The sequence below is a fragment of the Phoca vitulina genome, unplaced genomic scaffold (genome assembly GCF_004348235.1).
Source record: "Phoca vitulina isolate PV1807 unplaced genomic scaffold, GSC_HSeal_1.0 scaffold40, whole genome shotgun sequence".
Taxonomy (NCBI): Eukaryota; Metazoa; Chordata; class Mammalia; order Carnivora; family Phocidae; genus Phoca; species Phoca vitulina.
The window spans coordinates 730238-750461 of NW_022589743.1; the positions used below are offsets into that span (position 1 = coordinate 730238).

The 20224-nt window shown below is 43.5% G+C and overlaps 1 protein-coding gene across 1 annotated transcript in view; it reads right to left on the reverse strand.

Annotated features, from left to right (window-relative positions):
- Positions 1-13007, reverse strand: part of WIPF2 (WAS/WASL interacting protein family member 2) — a 48240-nt gene extending 35233 nt beyond the window's left edge. The window contains exon 1 of the mRNA XM_032428640.1: positions 12828-13007. The gene's annotated coding sequence lies outside the window, so the exon portion shown is untranslated. The remainder of the gene's footprint in view (positions 1-12827) is intronic.
- Between the last annotated feature and the right edge of the window lie 7217 nt (positions 13008-20224).

The window sequence follows — 20224 nt, forward strand, 5'->3', positions numbered from 1 at the left end:
GTCCTGGGATCGAGCCCCGCATCGGGCTCCCTGCTCAGCGGGAAGTCTGCTTCTCCCTCTCCCACTCCCCCTGCTTGTGTTCCCTCTCTCCCTGTGTCTCTTTCTGTCAAATAAATAAATAAAATCTTAAAAAAAAAAAAATCAGAAATCTTCCAGCAGAGAGATCTATATATTATTCAACAAGCACCTTAAGTAATTCTTGGTCTTAGGGAAGTCTGAAAAACAATGTTCTGAAGGAGTATTAGTACTCAATTACACCAACACTATTGTGACTGAATGGAGAGCAGCAAGGAAAAGCTGATGAATATGCTGGTTAAACATAAATGTGTGGAAGGCATTTATCAGTGTTCCCTCATGAAACACCATTAAAATAACAGCAAAGGGATGTTTTTAAACGCATAAGCCTTAAAAAACAAAGAAAATGGAAAAGCATGCAACAGCAGAAAGATGTCAACAAAATTTTGGAAGCTGGAAGGCACATGCACTAGTGACAACTAACCTCACAGAAAGGAAAAAGTTAAACGCTTGCAGCAGAAAGTAAATTCCCACCACAGAAAACTCAGAAAAAGCTCAGAAACTGAAGGCACCTGGTACCTCTGAACAAAGTGGGGTCGGAGGGGCTAGAACAGGAGAACTGACTAAAAGTCTATGTAAGAAAGAGATCCCCTCTTTCCCTTGCCCATGCTGCCAGGCAGAGGGCCTCTGAACCAAGTGAGCAGTTACAGCCTAGGGCAAGAGTACCATAATGAAAATAGGGGGGCGCCTGGGTGGCTCAGTTGGTTAAGCAACTGCCTTCGGCTCAGGTCATGATCCTGGAGTCCCGGGATCGAGTCCCGCATCGGACTCCCTGCTCAGCGGGGAGTCTGCTTCTCCCTCTGATCCTCCCCCTCTCATGCTCTCTGTCTCCCATTCTCTCTCTCAGATAAATAAATAAAAAATCTTTAAAAAAAAAAAAGAAAATAGGGAGATTGAGTGAACCTCTATCTACTCAACAATGAGACCTCTTCCCCTCCCCAGCTCTGTTCCCCCACTTGGCTCCAAAACACCTGCTGCTGGGCTTGTCTTCTCTAGCAGGAGACTAGAGGAGTCCTCTCCAAGGAAAACGATCAGCTGCCAATACAACCTACAGTGATGCCTACCACTTGATAAGCCAGGGCTCCATACTCAGAGCTTGTAAGTGCCTCACTCTCAAAAGTAAACAGCCAAAAATTACCAGATATTTGAAGGAAATCTCTAACAGGAAAGACAGGAATCAAAGTAAACAAAACAGAATTCCTAACAACATGTAAAAATACTTATATATAAATTCTGAGAACAAAAAGAGCTCCTAGAAATTTAAAACATCAATAGCAAATATTAAAAATACAAGAGAAGAGCTGGAAGAAAAAACTCAGAATATCTGAAAACTGAATAAGAAAAAAAAAAAAAGAAAATCACGAGGAAAAAAAAATTAAGAGGACCAGTGTAGGAATTTCACCATCTGGATAATAGGGGTTCCCAGAAAGACAAAGGAGAGAACTATCAAAGAATACATTATCAAAAATATAATACAAGAAAATTTCCCAGGACAGATCGAAATACACTTCAGACTGAAAAGGCTCACTGAATGCCAAGCATGGTAAATTTTAGAATAGTCACACAAAGGTACACAGTCACGTATCATTGTATTTCAGAATACCTGGGGTAAAGACAACACCCTAAAATCTTTCAAAGAAAAAACAAATTCCAGGGGTGCCTGGGTGGCTCCCACTCCCCCTGCTTGTGTTCCCCCCTCACTGTGTCTGTCAAATAAATAAATAAAATCTTTAAACACACACACACACACACACACACACACGCATGCCTGGGCCCTAATCCAGACCTACTAAAATCAGAAATCTGGGGTGCCTGGGTGACTCAATCGTTAAGCGTAAAGTGTCTCTCTCTGTCAAATAAATAAAATCTTTTAAAAAAAAACAAAAAACAAATTCCATACAAAGAATCCAGAATCAGAGTAACATCAAACTTCACAATACTACTATTAAAAGTTAGAAGATCACAAAACGAGGCTTAAAATTTCCAAAGAAATGCCATTTCCAATATAACATTTTATATCTAGTCAAACTTCCAACCAGTGTGCAGGCAGAAACATGCAAGGCCCCCCAAAATGCACCCCCTCCAATGGAACCCTTTTTCTTTTCTTTTTTTTTTTTTAAAGGAGAGACGCAATTTTTTTTTTTTTAAGATTTTATTTATTTATTTGACAGAGACACAGCGAGAGAGGGAACACAAGCAGGGGGAGTGGGAGAGGGAGAAGCAGGCTTCCCGCCAAGCAGGGAGCCCGATGCAGGGCTCGATCCCAGGACCCTGAGATCATGACCTGAGCCGAAGGCAGACACTTAACGACTGAGCCACCCAGGCACCCCTGGAACCCTTTTTCATAAAGCCTCCGAAAGAGGGTCCACTAAAGTATTTGTACTAAAAAGAGATTTATACTTTGTCAGAATTTAGGGATGAATCGGCGATTGGTACTCAATAAATCAAGCAGAAGGAAGGAAGAAAAAAAGAAAAACAAAGAATGGTGATTATTATACTTAAAGGGAAAATGTGTAAGGAAATACAGTATAATCACAGTACAGACAGTCATTATATTGGACGTCAATTTTTCTTCTTTAGGCTACATTGACCTCTACCCTCTTTCTGGCTCATGGTGGACAGAAGGGGAGACTGAAAACCTGGGAACTACATTTCCCAGAATGCTCTTTCAATGGGGTTGTGGTTTTGTTTGTTTTTTTTTAAGATTTTATTTATTTATTTGAGAGAGAGAGACACAGCGAGAGAGGCAACACAAGCAGGGAGAGTGGGAGAGGGAGAAGCAGGCTTCCCGCCGAGCAGGGAGCCCGATGCGGGGCTCGATCCCAGGACCCCGGGATCATGACCCGAGCCTAAGGCAGATGCTTAACGACTGAGCCATCCAGGCGCCCCAGGGTTGTGGTTTAAATTCCATCAGTACAGGGCGCCTGGGTGGCTCAGCTGTTGGGCGTCTGCCTTCGGCTCAGGTCATGATCCCGGGGTCCTGGGATCGAGCAGCGCATTGGGCTCCCTGCTCGGCGGGAAGCCTGCTTCTCCCTCTCCCACTCCCCCTGCTTGTGTTCCTGCTCTCGCTAACTCTCTCTCTGTCAAATAAATAAATAAAATCTTTAAAAATAAATAAATAAATAAATTCCATCAGTACAGAGTCATTCATTCAAGACCTAGAAGATGTAAGAAAGGTATGTACCATTATTGCTCTTCTAGTAGCAATAAGCAGGTGTGTGGCCTCTAACAGATGACAGACATGTGGTTTTGTAAGTTTCCAATATTCTACAAATTGCCTGCTTTTAAGATACCAAAGATTATTAATAGTAGCAGTTTCTTTGGAATCCCTGCAAGGTGGCGTTCCCATGACCTTCCAATGATTTTGTAAGCATATAATATCCTCTTTGAAATATCAAGAATGGTTTGTTTTTCTGATTGAACCCTGATACATAAAAACATACAAAATATTGATTTAATCAAAACTGTATTAGGAGGATAGCAGGAAGGGTTGAGGGTAGGTAGTAGTATAAGAATGCAAAATCAGAGGCACCTGGCTGGCTCAGTTGGTAGAGCATGTGACTCTTGATCTCAGGGTTAAGTTTGAGCCTCACATTGGGTGTAGAGATTAAAAATAAAAAAAACCTTTGGGGCACCTGGGTGGCTCAGTCAGGCATCCCACTCTTGATTTCAGCTTGGGTCATGATCTCAGGGGTCGTGGGATCAAGCCCTGTGTTCAGCTCCACGCTCAGTGGGTAGTCTGCTTCTCCCACTCTCCCTCTGCCCTTCCCACCAACCCCACTCAGCTTGCACATGTGTGCGCACACTTTCTCGCTATATATAAAATAAATACATAATCTTTTTAAAAAATCTTCAAAAAAATGCAAAATCATCTTCCATAGTAGAAATTCAACAGATAATATCTAAGACTGGAAAAAACAAGAAATAACAGTATAAGCATACTGTATAAGCATAGTATAAGCATACTATGTAAAAATATGGAAATAATATGCATCAGAAAAAAACCACTGAAGTATTAAAAGTGACTGAGGACAATTAAGGAAAGATGGAGCAGCTGTTCTTTTAATTGTAAGTCTTCTATACTACTGAATGTTTAAATTATGTATTCTTACTATGAAAATTAAAAAATCCAAACATTTAGGGGCGCCTGGGTGGCTCAGTCGTTAAGCATCTGCCTTCAGCTTAGGTCATGATCTCAGGGTCCTGGGATCAAGCCCCGCATCGGGCTCCCTGCTCCACGGGAAGCCTGCTTCTCCCTCTCCCGCTCCCCCTGCTTGTGTTCCTTCTCTCGCTGTGTCTCTGTCTGTCAAATAAATAAATAAAATCTTTAAAAAAAAAAAAAAATCCAAACATTTAATTACTAAAAACCAAAAAATCCTAACACTAAGCAAAACCAAACTTCAGACTGACCAAAATTTCAAAACATAAGGTCTGTAATGGATCTGTTACCAGTGTAATTAAGAACAGCAGAAAATCCCAAACCAACCAAAATAATTAAAAGGCCATTATGCTTAATTCTAGAACCTGCGTCTCGGATTCAACTCTAATGAAAGCAGGCTGCCTAATGTGACCTTAATCTCTGCCACAGCCTGGTTGTCACCTAACAATGTTCACCACCACAGAGTTTACTCTACCACGTGTCAGATATGTGAGGAACTTCCAGGCCACTATAAGAAATCATGACCAAGGGGCACCTGGGTGGCTCAGTGGTTAAGCATCTGCCTTCAGCTCCGGTCATGGTCCCAGGGTCATGGGATCGAGCCCCGCGTCGGGCTCCCTGCTCTGCAGGAGGTCTGCTTCTCCCTCTCCCACTCCCCCTGCTTGTGTTCCCTCTCTCGCTGTGTCTCTCTCTGTCAAATAAATAAATAAAAATCTTAAAAAAAGAAAAAAAGAAATCATGACCAAAATTAATTTCAAGGTAGGCACAAAAACAGAAGGACAGATCTTAAAATCAACTACCTTAGCTCCTTTTTTAGGTTTTGTTTTCGATTTAACACAACTAACTGAAAAACAAAAACAACCAACATCTGTGGTCAAAATATCTCTAGAAGTTCTAAGAAAATGTTTTAAAGAAACTGTTAATTAGATTAAAAGGCTGCTTACAAGGGAGGCTGAAACCTAGTCACTGATGACAAAAAACGGCTCTTCTCACTGTAGGGTAGCCATGTCTCATGTGACCAGGCCTCAGCTTCCATGTGCCAGCCTTCATTCCACACACCCCTGACAGACAAGTGGAAAAGCCTATACAGAGAACAGTCAGAAGGCAAATCCAGTGATGACAGTCTCCATTAGAAAAGGCCTGAAAGAAAACTTAAACAGATGCTCCATAAAATGTTGATCCAGACTTCACATGGAGAGAAGTGTCACGCCTCATTTCAAAGATAATATATTAAGTCCCAACTCACCACAGATAATCTAATAACAAAGCTGTCACTTTCATTGTTGAGGAGTCTCTTCTCCCGCTCTAATGCCCTTAAGCCATCAGATACACAGACGCTTCTTGCTGAAATGCTAGAAAAATTTGCACATTTTCATTCCTTGCTCACTAGTGTTGGGCTGCTAAACCAAGATTCTACTTTATGAAAACAGGACAAGCTGATCCAATTACACAGGAAAGGTACTAAATCAAACAGGACCATCTGGGCTTTGAGCAAGAGTACTGTGATTTCTGAACAAAAGTCAATACACTTGCAGATAAAAATGCTTTCATATATTCAGAGTTATAATGACCCGTTGGGCTACTGATTCATTTGTACATCCAACAAGCATTATGCATCATGTTAAGACATACGGCCTAGATGATGGGTACGACAGAGTATTATATTCACCAGTTCATAATGAGAACATCTGTGCTCTCTAGCCCTATGAGGCTTACAAAAAACAGTCAATATTCTCAAGAAGTAAATAGGTTTTCTGTTCCTAAATAGCAGGTGTGGGAAACTAACCATCTCATCATCCCCCATAATCTGACAAGATTGGGTGCTTGCTGGACCTAAAAGAAATCAAGACTAAAAGAACAGCCTTTATCCAAAAAAGTTTTTTTTTCTCCATTTTTTTTAAATTAACATATAACGTATTGTTTCAGGGGTACAGGTCTGTGATTCATCAGTCTTACACAATTCACAGCGCTCACCATAGCACATGCCCTCCCCAATGTCCATCACCCAGCCACCCCAAAAAGGTTCTTACAGAAAACATGTTCTATGTACAGGCATCAGATTTCTTTACGATACTGATGATTTCAGCATCAACACTAGTAAATCAGTATCTGTGAAAAAAACTGACAAAGAAAAAATCTTTCCTACAGACCATAAGAGATTCTTAATCTCAGGAAACAAACTGAGGGTTGCTGGAGGGGAGGGGAGTGGGGGGATGGAGTGGCTGGGTAATGGACATTGGGGAGGGTATGTTGTGGTAAGTGCTGTGTATTAAGACTGATGAACCACAGGCCTGTACCCCTGAAACCAATAATACATTATATGCTAATTAAAAAAAAAATCTCTCCCGTAAAGACTGGTCTCAAAATTCACTGTTATTTATGTGGTTTTTCTGGAGACCTCACATCCCTGAAGCCTTACCTCCTACCTCTCTGCTTCTCACTCCCCAAGCTCAGACACACTGGAACTTACTTCCTTCAATTCTTCAAAACAGCCATGTTCTTTCCCTCCTCAGGACCTCCACCTATGCCCTTCTCTCCATCTGCAACACTCTTTGGTCTGCCCCTCATCCTTTAGGTTTCAGCCTTAAATGTCAATTCCTTAAGGACATTCCCTCTTTGCACTGTTGCTCTATCAACCTGGTTAGGCTTCCCATTAGCTGTTTCCACAGGATTTACAGCAGCAGTAATTAATTATTGTTTAACGGATGTCTTCCCCACCAGACCATACAGCTGCATGAGTGCAAGGGCTGAGTCAGTTCTGTTCACTCATGAAGCACAGTGCTTGTCACACGGTAGGAGCTCAAAAGTTCTTGGCAAATAAATGAGTAACAGGGCTAAAAACACATCAGCTTTGGCAATTCTACTTATAATTTACCCTACAGATATAGTCACTCATGCTAAGAGCCAAATATATATGGTTATTCACTGGGGCATAATTGGTAATAGCATAAGACTGAAAATATTTAAAATGTCTACCGGTATAGGGCAGGTGCCAAAATCTCCTTACTGCTTATATGGAATGACTGCCAAAATAAGTTTTTTAAAAATGCAGATAGTACTGGGGCGCCTGGGTGGCTCAGTAGTTAAGCGTCTGCCTTCGGCTCAGGTCATGATCCCAGGGTCCTAGGATCGAGCCCCGCATCGGGCTCTCTGCTCGGCGGGAAGCCTGCTTCTCCCGCTCCCGCTCCCCCTGCTTGTGTTCCTGCTCTTGCTGTGTGTCTCTCTGTCAAATAAATAAAATCTTAAAAAAAAAAAAAATGCAGATAGTACTAACAGCATGCTACATTTGTTTATAAGAAAAAGCAAGATACACACACACACACACGCTTTATATGTGTATGTCATCTCTGGAAAGGATCTTAAGAAACTGAACACATCAGCTGCCCCTGGGAAGATAAACTGGACTGATGAATACACAAGCAGAAAAGACAGACTATTCAGTGTACCTTCTTCTTTAATTTTCAAATTTTGAACCATGTGAATGTATTATCTACTTAAAAAATAAAATTTGCCAGGGGCACCTGGCTGCTCAGCTGGAAGGGTGTACAACTCTTGATCTCAGGGTTGTGAGTTCAAGCCCACGTTGGGTGTAGAGATTACTAAAAATAAAATTAAGCTTCTTAAACAATAAATAAATAAAATTTGCTAAAGACAGTCCTATCCTTATTTCTAAGACAGTGATGGAGGTTAAACGACTTTGTGATCCTGACTGCTAGCTGAGCACTGGGAGGCAGAAGTTGACGGAAGGAAAACTCACTTATCCACAAATCTCAGATAGCCTGTCCCATACTAGATTATACCACTTTAGAAGAAAATTCCCACCTTTTTTTGCAACTAACTGTCCCAATTTGGACATATGGAGAATGTTTTCATAGTCAGAAAGAATTATTGAGGGCGCCTGGGTGGCTCAGATGGTTAAGCGTCTGCCTTCGGCTCAGGTCGTGATCTCAGGGTCCTGGGATCGAGTTCCACATCGGGCTCCCTGCTCCTTGGGAGCCTGCTTCTCCCTCTGCCTCTCTCTCTCTCTGTCTCTAATGAATAAATAAATAAAATCTTTAAAAAAAAAAAAAAAAAAGAAAGAAAGGATTATTGGGAGGGGCACCTGGGGGGGCTCAGTCGTTAAGCGTCTGCCTTCGGCTCGGGTCATGATCCCAGGGTCCTGGGATGGAGCCCTGCATCAGGCTCCCTGCTCAGTGGGAAGGCTACTTCCTCTCCCACTCCCCCTGCTTGTGTTCCTTCTCTCACTGTGTCTGTCAAATAAATAAGTAAAATCTTAAAAAAAAAAAGAAGGGATTATTGGGAGAAAAAAGGGATTACTGAATTCAGCATTTTTATATGCTTATAAAGTAGGTCAACGAATTTGTACTGAATATAAATACTGACTAAAAACAAATTATTTTCACCAGAGAGCCTCAAAATCTAAATGGAGCTTAATCTGAATCCACAAAGTTCAAAAAACTAAAAATTTTTTTGAAAACCAATTATAAGAAAGGTGACACGGAAATCAATATACATTCCTTAGATATACAGATTTGCCAAACTTCAAGACATTCTTCAGTAAAGAAATATCTGAGACAAGATTAAACACAACTCCAAATAATCCTGTTTGTTACCACAATCAAAGCCCTGGATCAGAGTCAAAACCTCTGAATCTGAACCTGTTAAGTTTCCCAAACCTGCATATGGGGAACAGAATAGTGTGGGCTAACGATGGCAGGAAGAAACTGTATCCAGGGCCACCAGACAGACGATTTGTTTTGGGGTTATCTCCAATGTTACAAGGGCCACTGACATTGACTGCAAGAAATGATCTTCATAATCCATCCCAAGACCTACTGGAGATAAAGTTATCTTCAACTAATCATCCCCTAAAAAACAAAAGGACATTTACTAAGTAGAACCAAGTACTTAGTATAGCCATTCTAAATTCTTATAACTTTGCCATGTTATATGGCAAGTTAGAAGCCAATTCCTGGCTCTCAAATTTGATAACTTACTTGCCTCCAAATGCTCTTTCTGCATGTTAAGCCAAAATCTTAAGAGATCTAAGACTGACACAGACACTAGCAAATTAATCACCTGTTTTCCCTACTAGCATTGTTTTTCTCCATAAAGTTCTTTTTTTTTAAAAGTAGGCTCCACGCCCAGTGCAGACCCCAACGCAAGGCTCAAACTCACAACCCTGAGATCAAGAGTTGGACACTCAACCGAGCCACCCAGGCACCCCTCTCCGTAAGTTCTATTCAGCATTTTAAAATACCACTCTCTACAGGGCACCTGGACGGCTCAGCCAGTTAAGTGTTCGACTCTTGATTTTGGCTCAGGTCATGATCTCAAGGTTGTGAGATCGAGCCCCCCCCCATCGGGCTCGGCGCTCAGTGTGGAGCCTGTTTAAGATTCCCTCTCCCTCTGCCCCTCCCTACTCGTGCACGCTCTCTAAAAATAAAAAATAAAATAAAATACTCCTCTATAATAATACCAAGAAGTGCTCGTGAGTTTAGCCTGTGGCTCCCTAGGCTAAAAGGCTTGGGAGTGAGAGTGGAACAAAAAAATGTGGGAAATTCTTTCTCTCTCTTTTCCTCAATGCCCTGGACTTTGAAAGCTAGGCAGAGGCAATGATTCTGCATTTAATCAGCAGATGAATAAGAAACAGGTTTGAATTTAGAAAAAGCATAAAGGAGTGCAAGAACATTCAGAAAAGAGTCCTGCCTCTATTTCCTTGCAGAGCAGCTCTCAGGATCTGCCAATGACCCTCATTTTGACATGGAACACCCCATTTACTCTAATCCGGGGCATATCCCTCAAGAGACAGTCCGTCAACCGGAACCCTGCCAACTTCTGCTCGGGAGTTGTGTGGGGAACAGTAGCAACAAGAGCCTACTTTGAGAAGGAGATCAACAATCACACTCGAGAAGAAAAGAAGTTATTTGGCAAAGGGAAGCATGTTGCCAAAATGTTAGTCACAGCTTAAGGTCCCAGTTTGTGTCTCTGCAACTATTCTTTGCTCTGACAGAATCCATTCTCTGGCCCAGAAAACCCGGCTCAGCTTCTGTCACCCTCCCCATTTGAAGCAGTAAAGAATCCTTTCACTTTGGGGATATCAAACTGTGACACAGACAACAGGTCCACCAGAGACTAAAAAGGAGGGGAAAATGTGTAATTTGCCATTTTCCACCTAGGACTGGCTCAAATAAAGCATTGGAAAAACGTGACAAGATAGGAAAAATGGAAAATTGTATGTTAAAGCAGGCTATACCAAAAGCCTTCCCAGACCTCTGAGCCCCCATAACTTATTTCCAAACCCTCTGAAAAACAAACCAAAAAGAGATCCTGTGGTTGAAATAACAGCAAAATATTAAGCAGGTTTTTACACCCAAATAAGTGTATGGTATATACTTTATAGCCTGAAGCTCCTCCCGCTCTTACTAGGGCTAGGAGGAAGACTAGGGTTTGTTGAAACAGCCTGAACCAGCGGCCCATGATTTTCAGAATCACTTCAGAGCAACAGAAAAACAGACTCAAGTACACTAGGTTACGCTCCCAAAGAGGTCAAGAAAGAACATCTGACAAATTTCTCCATAGGAACAGGACTTCACTCTTCCCTTCTTAAAAGCCATTACTAAAACCTGAAAATTCCACTGTTCTCACCACCTTCCACCTTCCCCTGCGTTTCACCTTTGTGCTGACATCACATAACTAATCAGCACCAACTGAAGTAAACACTACTCTGCTATCAAGTATGAGGCAGAATTGGAAACTGCCCCCTCCTAAGCAAATCCACGTCAGACCTCAGAAATGCCAAAACTTTCAGGAACACTTCTTCTAAGCTAAATTAAGTAAGTTCCCCTATGGGAAAAGTGTTTAGAATATTATGCCCAAAGAAAAAGTTGGAATAGTCAAGATTTCAATATATTAACAATAAAGCAGCTAAAACTGTCCACAAGCACACTGCTTCCCCACCACCTGGCAATGAGGCCAACGTGCCTGGGCCAAAGCAAAAGACTCAACTGTCTAGAATACTATTTTTCAGTGAATTCTCAGAGTTCATGAGGAAAGTCAGTGTTTGTCAAAAGTAAAATAAAAGTGCATTCTCTCACATTCTTCATCAATCAACTTCATTCAGCCCCAGCTCTAACTTCCCTATCTCCATCTGGATGGTAGTCAATACAATGTAACACAATAATATGAGATTTGGGGCTACTAAAAGTTGGCTTTGAGAAAAGTTAAAAAACTGGACACGTATCAAATCAAAATCAACTATTTCCTGGCAGGATATATGCAGCAAGGCTGAGAAGAAACTGAGAAACACACGTCTTCTAAATATCAATACCTCAATCATGTTCTCAGAGATCGCTTCTTTGCAACCATTTTAAAGATCCCATTTAGTTAACACAATCTTTTAGAGGCAGAGAGGAACCAAACCTGTCTTTCAAAGGGAGGAAAAAAAAAAAAAAGACATTTTAATGACTTGCCTCAAAGTTACTTAGTAAATCCATAGGTATGCTAGAACAGTCCTTATTCCCTGAGGTTCTCTTTTGGTTTGTAAGAGGAGAAAAAGTCAGTAAAAACATTCAGTAAGTCATCGAGAAAACAGTAAGGCAAAAATAACACCGTGAAAAAGGAGGTGGATCCGGGGGGGGGGGGGGGCAGTCCAAAGCAGAAACAGATTATTCAAATCCCTTTAAAAATATGAATTCCAGTACACACCAGCTTCTTCCAGCTCCTCACCTGCGTGTTCTAAGAATTTTCTTTCTTTTTTTTTAAGATTTTTATTTATTTATTTGAGAGAGAGAGAGAATGAGAGAGAGAGAGAGCATGAGAGGGGGGAGGGTCAGAGGGAGAAGCAGACTCCGTGCTGAGCAGGGAGCCCGATGTGGGACTCGATCCCGGGACTCCAGGATCATGACCTGAGCTGAAGGCAGTCGCTTAACCAACTGAGCCACCCAGGCGCCCAAGAATTTTCTTTCTTGATCAGTAACTCAACACCACACAATGCCCACGTCTAAGACTTTAAGATTTCCATCTTCCCTCACTTCACACCACTCCAATCTGAACCCTCAACTCTAGGTTGCTCCCATGAGCAACTCAATTCTGATTCCCTCAAGTGTAAGCAATTTCCCGAATCATCCTCTGAGCCATTGGTTTTCACTCAACTCAATCCCCAAAACGTCAACAGTGGCCTCCTCACTCAGAGCATCCTGTTAATTACCTGTTCACAACAGGTCCCTCCCTCCCCATCTCCCTTTTTGCGCACGGTTACTTGTCCCTCACTCCGAGTTACCGTCTTACTCACCTTACCCAACCCTTCAGGATCCCTTATTTCCTGTCTCTCAATAACCTTCTTTCCCATTTTCAGTCAGTGCTCGCCCTACACTAATTCCCGACCACTCCTCCCCAGTTAGATTCCCCACGCCCCACTCCAGGCTCTTCAGACCCAGCCCCCAGTTCCATTTCCCCCCCTCAGACCCCGCCCCCAGGACCCCTCTCTCCCTCAGGCCCCTCCCCCCACATCCCCTCTCTCTTCAAGCCCCGCCCCAATTCCCCCCTCCCCCGGCTCCCCCACTCAGGTCCGCAGATCATCTCAGCGACGTACCCAGCCTCTTCTGCCTCTTTCCGACCTGGCCGCAGCAGCCCCGGGAGCGAATCCTCCCCCACCTCCGCTCTAGCTTCGTCCCGTCCTGCTCGCTCCCCGGCAAGCTCCCTCTCTCGCCGCCGCCGCCCCTTTTGCCAACCCGGAAATGGACCTGCTCCCACCGTCCCCAGCGTCCGCGAACAAAATGGAGGCGGGGGAAAGAGGAGGAGGGAGCAGGGAGCGAAGAGAACTATACGCATGCGCTCCTGGAAAGCCCGCCCTCTGCCGGCGCACGTAAAGGCGGAAACCGTAGGGTAACCGCCATCTTGGGAAGGTCGCGAGACTTCCGCTTTCCTTCTAAAAGCAGGGTTTGCGGCTTTGGCTGCAATTGGAGTCATCCGCGAAGACTTAAGTAGATAGCGAAGCCTAGAGATTCTGATTTAATTGGTCTGGGGTATGGCCTAGGCATCGAGGCTTTTTTAAAATTGCGCAGGTGTAGCTAAAGTGTTGCCGGGGCGGAGAATGATTGAGCTAGAGTCTTGAATATACCTTTTCCATCTTCATTTTACCGCGCGCGCGCACACACCCACCCTGTAAATGTCCTTCCCTAATTTCGAGTCAACGAAGGACATGCCTCAGTCAACCTTGCAAGGCCCAGCAGTCAAGCTCCTGTTGTCATAGCAACAGAGAGGCAGGCCCTTGCTAACATGTCATTCTTAACGTCATCTTAGCCACCTGACCCTAACACCCGTCTCTTTCGCGGGCCGGGGGGTTCCCTAGTTTCCAAGGCTGGAGGATGGTTCTACGGCTTCCTCCAGCTGCCTGGGTTCGGGAGAGGAATCCTGTGCCCTCCCTGATGGGAGTGCTATTGACTCCTTCCCAGCTGAGTGAGGATCTCTCCCTAGTCCACTCACAAGAGCTCTTTTCCACTATAGCTAACCCCATTGCCTTATATCATCAAAATGCTCTTTGCGTCTCTCTTTCACCCTTCCTTGAGTTGAATCCAAAGTAAGGGGACAGGATTGGGATTTAGTTCTCACTACTCACTAGCTGTGTGCCCTTGGGCTTCAGCTACCCTATCTGTAAAATGGGGCTAATAGTGCCTGTCTCGACTGTTTCATAGGGTTGTTGGAGGGCTCAAATCAAATAACGAATGGGAATACGTGATAAACCATAACTTGTCTAATTTTTGTTTTCCTTCTGCCATGAATAGTGCTGGGCAGCACCCACTAGTCAGTGTCACAGCGTTCATTGAGAACTTGCTGCGGGCTAGGCACTGGGCTAGGCACCATCAGATGGTTACAGAGGTGACTAAGAGCCTCCCTTCTCAGGGCATTCACTGTGTGGTGGGTAGACTGACATGTAAACAGCTAGCTGGGATACAAGTCACCATGTAATTAGGGCCATGGGGATATATGTGCTGTGAGAGGTCAGACAAGGAGTGATTAACTCCTGCTGAAGCATGGGAGGTTTCGTAAGTGGTTTTGAACTGAGCCTTGAAGGATGAGTAGAATTTTATTACCGATCAGAGAAGGCAGGGAACACATTCCAGGCATAGGGATCAGTGGGTGCAAAGGTAAAGATTTTCAGGTATGTAGTTCTGCATGTCTAAAGGTGGGGTGATTGGGTCAGGGAGATGGTAGACCCAAACTCCCAGTTCTTCAGCTTCATGTCCATTCTGTCTCCTCCTTGCTCACCATATACTGTGTGGATCTGCTTTCTATCACTACAGTGCACCAAGTGACTCCTCAAGGCCTTTGTACTGGCTCTACTCTGCCCCTTCCTCATTTTTCAAGTCTTCGTTCAAATGTCCCTCCTCAGAGGCATTCCCTGCCCACTGTGGCTAATGTAAGCTTCCCCCATTCTCTGTAACATCACTCTATGATAAAAGCAGCCACTGGGGTGGAATACAGGGACATCTCACCTGGAGAACTAGGTGTGGGCTTCATGAAGAAAGTGACATCTAAGTGAGGCCTGTTGGGAAAATAAGAATTGGGTAGGGGCAGAAGAGAGAAAAGCATTCCAGAGTAGAGGGAAGGTATGTGCAAAACAAGAAGAATCATGGCACATTCCAAAAACTGAAAGCATTTTGATGTGCTGGAGCTCGAGCTAGAACTTATGAGAAAGGCAAACTTATGAGAAATTAGGTCAAAGAAGTCATCATAACATCTGGCATTTAATTAACATCATGTTACCATGTAACATTGGCATAACTTCACATGTCATAACTCATTTAATCTTCACAATGACTTTCTGAGGTAGGTATTAATACCCCCATTCTACAAATGAAGAAACTGAGACACAGTATGGTTAACCATCCTGCCCAAAGTCACATACCTATAAAATAGCAGATCTGTCTCCAGAGTCTGCTGTTAATGCCCATACCACGTGATCCTGCATTGTCATTTGTGATGTGATTTCCCAAAATGATGAAAGACTCTTGGTAAAGTTCTGAACAACACAAAACAACACAGTAGTGAATTCATAAAAAGGAGAGGTTATATTAAGTTTGTGCAAAAATATTCCATGCTTGTACTTTCCCTTTTTGATAATATGACAGGCCAAGTACCTGGGAGACCTCCCAAAAAACAACAAAAGAATAATGATGAAAAAGTGAGGAATATTGGCAAAACAAAGTAAACAAAGGCAGGGTTTCTAGAAAGAGGTGAGTAGAACACTGAGGCAGGTTTTTGTTCTGAGGACATTTGCCTGACTAGGTGAACCTGAGGTCTCATGGAAAAGGAAACACCTCAGAACCTCCTCAACGGGAATTTTAACAAAAGATTCTCCTTCATAAAGATGGGACCCCCAAAGAAATACAAGGCTCTATTTCTGGTAAGGGTGAACCAGAAATAAGCCTGTCCCCTCCTCCCTTGGGTATAAGGTTAATGGAGAAATAGATTATAGGCTTAGATAGGTTTTTTAAAATAAGATTTTATTTATTTGACAGAGAGAGACACAGCGAGAGCAGGAATATAAGCAGGGGGAGTGCGAGAGGGAGAAGCAGGCTTCCCGCTGAGCAGGGAGCCCGATGCGGGGCTCGATCCCAGGACCCCGGGATCATGACCTGAGCCAAAGGCAGAGGCTTAATGACTGAGCCACCCAGGTGCCCCATTAGATAGGTTTTTTTAAGACATGGATTTTTCACATGGAATGTCCAATCGGACATTGAAAGCCACGTGGAACCCAGGATAATTCTTGGTTGTGTGGATCCGTTCCTTGCATTGCAGCACTCTAACATCCCTGACCCCTGCTTACCAAATGCCTATAGTACATCCTTATCATGATAAACAAAAAAGCCTCCACAAATTTCCAAAATGCCCCTGTGGAAAACCACTGCCCCAAGGCACACTGTCAAGTTGACAGGAGCCAATTTATGAAGCACTTTATTATCTGTTGTGAAAAGTCAGATTTTATCTTCTGGGTGAGAGGGAAATCATTGAAAGGTTTAAGCAGAGAAGTGCCATGACCCCTTTTGCCTTCTAGAAAAATCCTTCTGACTGCAGGATGGAGGATAGATTAGATGGGGCCAGACTGGAGGCAGAAACACCTGTTGGGAGGCTGTTGTGGACATCTAAGTGAAAGATGATGGTTGCCTGTGCTGAGTCGCAGCTGGGCACCAGCTGGACACAAAGGCTTTGGAGGCAAGGCTGCCTTTCTCCAGAGCCAAAAGGCTCAAGTTTCAATTCTCCCCACTGCTGAATAGGGTGAGACTTTGAGCAAGTTATGCAACCTCTATCACCCTCAGGCTTCTCATCTATGAAATGGAGAGAAGACTGGATGGAATGTGCCCAAAGTGTGTACACACTTGGAAAGCACCCACGAGTCTTAGCCATGATCATTATTAGGTATGAGCAGTAGAGATGGAGAGAAGTAATTCTAGAGATATTTAAGAAGTGGAATGTGAGGGCCAAGGACAGGGAGGAGCCAAAGATGACTCCCAAGCTTCTGGCTAAACTGTGTGCATGTGGTACTAACACCTAGCTACTTAGCTTAGAGAGGCCAGGGCTGTGAATGAGCCTGAGGAGGCTGGTGAGGAGGGAGGGAGGAGAGGTCCAGTAGGTCAGCACATGTTTGAGTCTGGAACTTAGAAGAGCAATCCTAGCAATTTAGGACTCCTAAACTGTGGTAGCTACTCTCCAAAGACGGCCCCTACCAGCTCAGGACTCCTTGTATTCATTGAATCTGGGCTGACCTGTGACAACCTCTAATGCAGCAGAAGTCATGCTGTACCAGGTCCAGGACTAAGCTTTAAGAAGATGCAGCAGCTTCTACTCTTGCTTTTGGGACCCGTAATCTCTCATGTGAGAAATCAGCTACTCTGCTGCAGAGATCAGCTGAAGAGAGAAGCTTTGACATGGAGAAATAGAGGTCTAGCCATCCCAGCATTCCAGTCATTGCCAGCAGAGTGTGAGACAAGCGAACCAGCCATCTTGGACGTTCCAGCTCCGGTTACCTCCTGACTGTAACCACATGAGACACCCTGAGTAAGACAGCAGAACTGTCCAGCCGAGCCCCCATCAACCTGGAGGATCATGAGAAGTTATAAGCCACTACGTTTAGAATAGTTGGTTAGGCAGCGATAGTTCCCTAAACAGAATGAAATGGATGAACTCTAAGCCCAGGTGTAGAGTGAGAAGAGAAGAGCCAAGGCACCCCACATGCAAGGACCAAGCTGAGGGAGAAGGCTTACAAGGGAGACAGAGATAAACAGGACGGAGGGAAATCCCCGAGAGCATGGTGTCCTGGAAGTGGTGATAAGTGCTCAGGAAGGAAGATTGGTCAAAAATATCAAATGCCGGCGAAAGAACAGTTAGGTAAGTGTGGTAACATGGGAGTCAGTGACCTTGACAAGAACAGTTTCAGTGAGTCCTGAGGGCGGACACCAGATGCAGTGGGTTGAAGAATGAAAAAGCAACAAAACCAAACAGACTGGAGTAATGGTTTTTGTTTTTGTTTTTTTAGAATTACACCTATTGGGGGCACTTGGGTGGCTCAGTCCGTTAAGCATCTGCCTTTGGCTCAGGTCATGATTCCAGGGCCCTGGGATCGAGCCCCGCATCGGGCTCCCTGTGCACTGGGAAGTCTGCTTCTCCCCCTCCTTCCCACTCGTGCTCTCTCTGGCAATCTCTGTCTCTCTCAAATAAATAAGTAAAATATTTTTTAAAAAGAGAGAAGTACACCTATTGACCTGGGTGAATCTCACAAGCATAATGTTGAGGGGGGAAAGTTGCTGAACACTATACCTGGGAGGACAGTATTTATATAAAGTTTTAAAACATGTGAATATTAAAAACTCTTAAAACTCAATAATAAAAAGACAAATAATCCAATTAAGCCATGGGTAAAGGATCTTGAAATGGATTGAACAGTGTCCCCCCCCCCCAATTCACGCTCACCTGGAGCCTCAGAAGTTGACCTTATTTGGAAATAAGGTCTTTGCAGATAAAATTAGTTAAGTTGAAATCAAGGGATCAAAATGAGGTGAAGTGGGTTAGGGTGGGCCCTAAATCCAATGACTGGTGTCCTTACAAGGAGAGGAGAGGACTCAGACACACACAGGGGAGAACACCATGTGAAGACGGAGGCAGAGATCGCAAGGATGTGTGTACAAGTCAAGCAGATAAAGTTCACATAACTGGAAACCATGTTACTCACTTTAAAGTGGACAGTTGAGCAGGTTTTAGTATATTCTCAATTTTGTGCAACCATCACCACTAATTCCAGCACATTTTCATCACCCCAAAAAGAAACCCTATACCCATTAACAGCCTCTCCCAATTCTGCCTTCCTCCCATCTCCTGGTAATCACTAATCCACTCTCTGTCCGCTGGCAACCACTAATCCACTCTCTATCTCTGTGGCTTTGCCCATGCTGGACATCTCCTATAAATGGGACTGATACAATATGTGGGCCTTTGTGCCTGGCTTCTTCTACTTAGCATAATGTTTTCAAGGTGTATCCACATTGTAGCATGGATCAGCACTTCATTCTTTTTCTGGCCAAATAATACTTCATTTTATGGATATACCACATTCCAGTTTCTCCAGTCATCAGTTGATGGACATTGAGTTGTTTCCTCTTTTTGGCTATTACAAATAATGTTGCTATGAACACTCTTGTACAATTTCTTTTTGAGGTGATGACCATGTTCTAAATTTGACTGTGGCGATGGTCACAGAACTCTGTGGTTATGCTCAAAGCCATTGAACTGTACACTTTAAATAGTGTATATGAAGTATATCTCAGGGGCGCCTGGGTGGCTCAGGCGTTAAGCGTCTGCCTTCGGCTCAGGTCATGATCCCAGGGTCCTGGGATCGAGCCCCGCATCGGGCTCCCTGCTCCGCGGGAAGCCTGCTTCTCCCTCTCCCACTCCCCCTGCTTGTGTTCCCTCTCTCTCCATGTCTCTCTCTGTCAAATAAATAAAATCTTAAAAAAAAAAAAAAAGTATATCTCAATAAAATTGTTACTCCCCAGAATGCAAAAACTATATTGTTTTGAGATGCCTATGTGCACAGTAAACGTTTATGGAAACACATGGAAATGATACCACACTCAGGAAAGCGGTTGTCTCTGGGGAGAAAGGAAGGGGATGTGATTGGGGACAGGCACCAGGGGCCTCAGCGGCAGGGTACGGCTTTATCTCTTAAGCTGGATGGTGGAGATGTAGGTGTTCATTATATTAGTCTTTAAATTTTTTGCACAATTGAAAAGTTACACATACATTTAAAAATACAGGAATGAATGATTGGGATAAACAGGATATTTGCAACATGCAAAAATCACCACATACTAACAACAAAGAGAGAGAAAAAAATGTATCTTTGTCATGGTGAGATCCGTTAATCCCTCCTTATTTATTTAAGGTCCAGAAAACCCCTAGGATGAACTATGCCATCCAATTAGGGAGCCACTAACCACATGTAGCTATTGAACAATTACAATGTGACTAGTCTGAATTGACATATGCTACAAGTATAAAATGAACGCCAGGTTTCAAAGACTTACTACAAAAAAAGTAGAGGATCTCATTAGTATTTTTATTATCAATTACATGTTGAAATAATATTGTTTTGTATATTTGAGTTAAATAGAATGTATTATTAAAATTAATTCATCTGTTTTTTTTTTTAAAGATTTTATTTATTTATTTGACAGAGAGAGACACAGCGAGAGAGGGAACACAAGCAGGGGGAGTGGGAGAGGGAGAAGCAGGCCCCCCGCAGAGCAGGGAGCCCGATGCAGGGCTCGATCCCAGGACCCCGGGATCACGACCCGAGCCGAAGGCAGACGCCCAACGACTGAGCCACCCAGGCACCCCTCGTCTGTTTCTTCTTGCTTTTTAAGTGTGACTATTAGAAAAATGTAAATTACATTTGAGGGGATGAAAGTACAAGTGAACAAGAACATGGGGAAA